This window comes from Canis lupus, chromosome 22 (genome assembly GCF_048164855.1).
Source record: "Canis lupus baileyi chromosome 22, mCanLup2.hap1, whole genome shotgun sequence".
In the NCBI taxonomy this organism is placed as follows: Eukaryota; Metazoa; Chordata; class Mammalia; order Carnivora; family Canidae; genus Canis; species Canis lupus.
In genome coordinates this window covers 39,271,390-39,277,822 of record NC_132859.1, presented here as the reverse complement: position 1 = coordinate 39,277,822, position 6,433 = coordinate 39,271,390, and the positions used below count along the sequence as shown (strand labels likewise).

The window sequence follows — 6,433 nt, the reverse complement described above, 5'->3', positions numbered from 1 at the left end:
GCTTACATCTCTCTGGGCAAGGGGGGCTGGTAAATGTGCATTTCTGGCTGGGCATATTATTATCTCTAAATAGAATTAGAATTCTATTAGTAATGAAAAAATGGCTAGATATTTGGTGGGCAATTTGCTGTCTCTGCCATAGGATTCTTTGCTCTAATACCCCAATATCACCATGCATAGTCCTCAAAGGAGAAATGTAACATTCAGAAAGTGTGTAGCATCATTGGCTAAGAGTCTGGATTTGAAGACAGATTTTCCTGGTTTCAAATTTGCCTCCATCACTTACTAGCTATGTGACCCTGAAATATTTACTCAACTCCATTGAGCCCAAGTTTTCTTATCTGTAAAATATAGATAATAATATTTTATATCATGAGGTTTCTGTGCAAATTTAGTTGTTCTGCAGAGCCCTTAGCACAGTGCGTGGCATCCAGAAAACTCCTGAGAAAGTTCTCTATAGAAGTGCATGAAGTGAGTTATTTAGTGGTGAAATATGAGTCATGGTCTTGTTGGTTCTGCAATAGTGAGAAAAAGACATGCTTTTAATCAAAAGGGGGTATCAGACCTAAATAATTGACATCAGACCTAGCAACTGGCACTAGAATTCTGGTAGGAAGGAAACTGTCTCTGTGCTGGAAATTATCTTGCTGAGCCTGGTGGGGCCTGGGGTATGTCTAGAGAGTGAAACATTACAGGAGACATTGAAGAAGAGTGACATGAGGGCAAAGAGCATAGAGTGAAGCCGTCCAATCACAGCTTGCCAGCCAAAAATATGTGGCCCTTTGCCTGTTTTCTAGGGCCCATGAGCCAAGAATGGTTTTAAAATTTCTGAATGTTGAAAAAAATCAAAATAAGACTATTTCATGACTTGTGAAAATTGTATGAAATTCAAATTCCAGTGTCCATAAATAAAGTTTTATTGGAACGTAGCCATATCCGTCTATTCATATTATCTATTTCTTCTTCAATGCTGTGATAACAGAGTTGAGTAGTTGGACAGAGACCATATGGCCAGCAAGCTTAACATATTTACTGTCTGGACCTTTATATACAAGGTCCATGACCCTGGAAAAAAGTGAGATGTGGTCAGGCCGGAGAGTGTGGGAGAGGCAGCCAACCCCTGGTGGAGTGGTTAGAGGACCATGTAAGAATGGACAAACTCAGGCAGGGTTTGTTATGGGCTGAATTGGGTCCCCTAATATTCATATGTGAATCTCAGCCCCCTGGTACCTCAGAATGTGAATGTATCTGGAGAGAGATCCTTTAAAGAGGTAATTAGGTGAAAATGTGATCATTAGGGTGGGTCCTAATCCCATATGACTGGGAGCACAGACACATAGACATAGGAAGACCACATGAGGACACAGAGAAAAGTCAGTCATCCACAAGTAAAGGAGAGAGGCTTCAGGAGAAGCAAGCCCTGCTGACACCATGATCTTGTACTTCTGGTCTCCAGAATTAGGAGTAAATAAATTCCTGCTGTTGGAGCCACCTAGTCTGTGGTGTTTTGTTATGGCAACATTTGCACACTAATAAGGGTTCAATCAAACTATTTGGGTGCCTGAAATATCACCTCTTCCCTTATCTTCCTCCCAGAGCTTCAGTCTTATCTGTAAGAAGCCACGAGGCCTTGTGTGAGATTTTTAATTTATGGACATGGAGGGAGAAGCCAAGTTCCATGTGTGGGTCAACAGAGTCAAGAACTGTGAGATAATGTGAGAACATGGGAAAAGAGAGGTGATTTTGAGAACTTACTGAAACTTTCATAGAATACTGAGGCAGGGCTCTGGCTTCTTCCCACTGTGCAGAACTTCTTTGGACCTTAAAGTTCTAGATCATGACAGGGTTAGAACAACAACAGCAACAAACCCCAAATAAAATAAACAAAAATGATTGTGAAAGCTACCTTGTAGAAAGAGGTATTACTTTCAAGTCCAAGTTGAGAGGGGCTGCATTCTCTCAGACATTTTTTTCTCCTACACTTCTACTGTAGAGTCCTTCTGGGCTTGGTCGCCACATTTGGCCCACAATCAAGGCCAGGTGTCCTGATTTTATGTGAGTATTTGTTTTGGGAATGGTTAGCTCTCAGAGGACAGTGGGACACTTTCTGCCATTCTCAGAGCCCTGTGACGGGGAAAGTAAATGTCTGTGTGGGCCATTTACCCATATGGCCATAGTGTTTTTGGCTTTTGGCATGGTACCACCTTAAAGCTGTAGCTACAATTCAAGCTTGATCTCCAGACGTGATTTCCTAGAGCTCCTCCACAGCTTTGGATAATGAATCTCTTTGCTGGCCATTTGTGCAGTGGAAACAGGGAGCATGATCCACCTGGAGCCTAGAGGATGTGTAGGGGGAGGGTGTGCAGCCGTTGTCATTTTAGGTTAACATCTTAAAGTACTGTTGTGGTCTGTCAAGAATGGAAAGTAGGAAAAATTAGGGGTAGCATCTGGCCAAACTGAGGAGAAAACCTGCCCATCATTTAAGGCGAAACTCCATGCATGGCCAGAGCTCCCTTTAGGAATGAAGGACTATTCCTTCAGCTTCTGGGAATGCTGCTGGCAAATGGTCTCCAGCTGGAATTGCTTCTACCGAAGAGGGCCACCTTGCCAGGGGACAGTCTCCTCCTCTAGGGGTAGAGCACATCTAATTAATGACTGATCATATTGGAGTCTAAAATCTTGGCCCCTTCATTCCCTGTTTGGGACTGCTCTGAAGGGCCATTCCCACTCTAGAACTCTCCTTGGAGGTGGATGAGTCTTCTTGTGTTTGATTTTATTTTCAGTTCTAACAAGGCAGTTATCACCAGATGTTTGAAACAAAATACTCCTGAAAGAGAACATTTCAGTGTTCTGACCTTCCAATAACATGGGCAGTGGAGGAGGAGGAATGAAATGAATCTTCTGTCTCTAAGAATTTGTAAAGCTTTCAGAGTCTGTGTACAAGCGGATCACATTTAAATAAAATGAAAGGCAGCATACCCAAACTTACAAAATGGAAAAATTGAGGACCATGGTTTCTAATTCTGATTTAAAGATTTTATTTATTTATTTATTTATTTATTTATTTATTTATTTACTTATTTGAGACACACAGAGAGAGAGGCAGAGACATAGAGGGAGAACCAGGCTCCATGTAGGACCCTGATGCAGGAATCAATCCTGAAACTCCGGAATCACTCCCTGAGCCGCAGATAGACACCCAACTGCTGAGCCACCCAGGCACCCCTGACTTAAAGATTATAGTTATATAATTACAACCCAAATATATATAACTATTCACTCATCCATGTATTTCTCAAATATTATCTGTTATTTATTTCCTGCTTATTAAGATATAATTGATCTATAACACTATGTGAGTTTAAAGTGTATAATGCGATGACTTGATACACATATATACTGAGAAATAATTACCATGATAAGATTAGTTAACACCTCCATCACCTGATGTAATTATGTTCCGGTGTGTGTGGTGAGAACATTTAAGACATAATCTCAGGCGCTTGGGTAGCTCAGTTGGTTATGCTTCTGACTCTTGGTTTCAGCTCATGTCTTGATCTCAGGGTCGTGAGCTCAAACCCCATGTCAGGCTCCTTGCTCAGTGCAGAATCTGCTTGAGATTCTCTCTGTCCCTCTCCTTCTGCCCCTCTCACTTGTGCTTTCTCTCTCAAATAAATAAATATATCTTTTTTAAAAAGATGTATTTTCTAAAATTATGGGATGACTCATTAATTTGGGTGTTATCCTTGCATAAGGCCCATGCTGATCCTCTCTGTATCATTCTGATTTAGTGTATGTGCTGCTAAGTAAGCATTATCAAATACCTATTAAGAATTGATTATATGCCAGATATCATGTTAGGTTCTGAGGAACCATAATGGGCTCTCATCCTAATAAGTGGATGAAACCAGAGAGATAAACCAGTAAATAAATCAATACAGCAAAAGTACAACAGTACATACTGTTGGTGAGGTAATAGAGAAACAGGCAGCCTCATACATTCTTGGCAAGAATAAAAGTTAGTGGAGGACACTTGACAATATTTATCAAAATTGCAAATGCACATACCTGTGGGCCCAGCTACTCTACTTCAGGGAGTCCATCCTAAGGTAATAATGGTGCAAAATATCATGAGCTCAAGATTATTCCCTGAAGCATCACTGGTAATAAAAAGGATGGGAAGAAACCAGGGTTTCCCCAAATAATACATCCATATAATGGAATACCATGGTGCTGTCTAAAAGAATGAAGCTTGGTACAGGAGGATCTGCAAAATATATGAAGGTGCAGGTGTAGACTAGCATAAAAGCATTTGTGTACAAATGGGGAAGAAAAGAATATGCTTTAATATGTACACATATGTATACATATGTGTATAATATATTTATACTAACTATACTTAATATACTTAAGTATATTTGTATAATATACAGACCTACTATACTTAAGTAGATATGTATATAATATATATACTTTCTATACTTGAGTGTATACACACACACACATATATACTATCTCAGGAAGGATATTTGAGGAATTAACTATTGCCCCTGGGGAGGGAACTTGATGTCTATTAGATAGGATTGTCTATTCTTTTTACCTTTCAAATTACCAATCAGGTGAACATATTGCTTTTTCAATAAATAAATAAAAGTTTAAAATTTTAAAAAGAAATAATTACACTAAATGAGCAAAGTCCTCATGGAGGTATGAATATAATACGATTGGGGTGCTGAATCAATTTATGCATGAATTACAAGACAGTTGATGGGGAGAGTTGGTGTTAGACTAGATGTCCTTTAATATCCTGCATGATGAAGACAAAAGGTCTTATATTTGAAGATGCTGAGTTCCTTTCAAATGCCAGAATTCTGGGACTCAATGATTCTAAGAAATCGAAGGATAGTTGGCAGCAGAGGTTTGTGTATGTGTGTGGAGGAGAGGAAGCTTTCAAGTGAAGTGCTAGGAGTGCTCCTGATAACCGTCCAACAATATGGAAGGACCCTGGATTTGTGCTCCCAACCATCACGTAAAGCGAGGCCGATCTGCTTTGCATTGATTGCCAGGCATTGATGGCTGTAATCGTAGCCTCCTCGTTGCCCAGGTGTTCCTCTGCCTCTTTAAGTCAAACCAAGGCAAATAAATTTAGTACCCGAAATGGGAGGCTTCTGAATAATTAAAGATTTTTCTCTTTGTTTTCTTGATCTATATATTTCTATGAACACACCAGCTATTTTGTTAGCCTCCTGCTGTGGGAAAGATGCAACTCTGTGACTTTGGCAATTGTTGAAGAGGGTTGAAGGGAAAAACTGAACAAAGATTTATTAGGTGATTTATCTCGGATTTTAATAAACCAGGGAAGAAATGCTACAAGCCAAGGAGTGGCACTGAGAAAAACAAGCCAAGGCCAGTGACAAAAATAACCCACAGAAAAGATGCTTGCCTGTAGCAAACATGATGCCATGGTGAGCCACCAGCCCAAACTCCTTTTAGAGGCTGGGCCTCCCTGGACAGTAGTTCCCAGGCTAAGTCTGGGAAGGTTCCCCTCCTGATCCGTGTCTGACCTGGGGCAGGTCCAGCTGACCTGCCAAGCACACTCCGCCCAACCTAATCCACCAGGGTTCCTCTATAGCTGGAGTGCTGAGAACCACAATCTACTCTGCTTTCTTGCAAAGAGTTTTAGTGACCTCCACGGGTCAGATGTGCTAGCTGTTTAACCTAATCTGAAAGAGGAAGCATAACTGCAGTTCAACTGTAATACTTTCCATGTTTATTCCCAGCATTCCTGGAATGGCCTTTTGGTAGTCCCTCTAGGGAAAGGGATTCCCATTTGCTCCTAATTCTACTTCTGGATGAGCAGGAATTTAGGAAGTGTCTTCTGTATACTTAGGATAGTTCACAATAAAGGACTCATCCTCCCTCAGGCATCTGGAAAGATTCCAGTTTCCCAAGTTCAGATACCATCAAGAAGGGCATTTCCTGGAGCATCCCGGGGCTCCAGTGCACCCCACCTCTCCTTGCCTCCTGTCCTCCAGCCCCTGAATTTCAGAGCGACACTGAATCTGAGTCCTATCAGACTAGGTCTTCCCACAAACTATCCCTTGCCCCTACACCATGCCTTTAAAAAAAAAAAAAATTGCATTTGTGATAAGATATATATAACATGAAATTGATCATTTTAACCATTTTTAGGGGTACAGTCCAGTGGGTTTAAGTGCATTCACATTGTTGTGCAACCATCACCACTGTCTGTCTCCAGAGCTTTTTCATCTTTCCAAAAGGAAATTCTATACCCACTGAACACTACCTCTCCATTCCTCCTGCCCCAGCCCCTGGTGATCACCATTCTACTTTCTGCTTCTGTGAATTGGACTGTAGGTTCCTCGGATGAGTGAAATCAGACAGTATTTGTCCTTTTGTCACTGGTTCACCT

General features: G+C 41.0%; 1 non-coding gene across 1 annotated transcript; it reads right to left on the bottom strand.

The window, feature by feature from the left end:
- Nucleotides 1–3,709: 3,709 nt before the first annotated feature.
- Nucleotides 3,710–3,814, bottom strand: LOC140614565 (U6 spliceosomal RNA). Its single transcript, XR_012015401.1, has one exon. It is a non-coding gene; the product is annotated as a U6 spliceosomal RNA (small nuclear RNA).
- Between the last annotated feature and the right edge of the window lie 2,619 nt (nucleotides 3,815–6,433).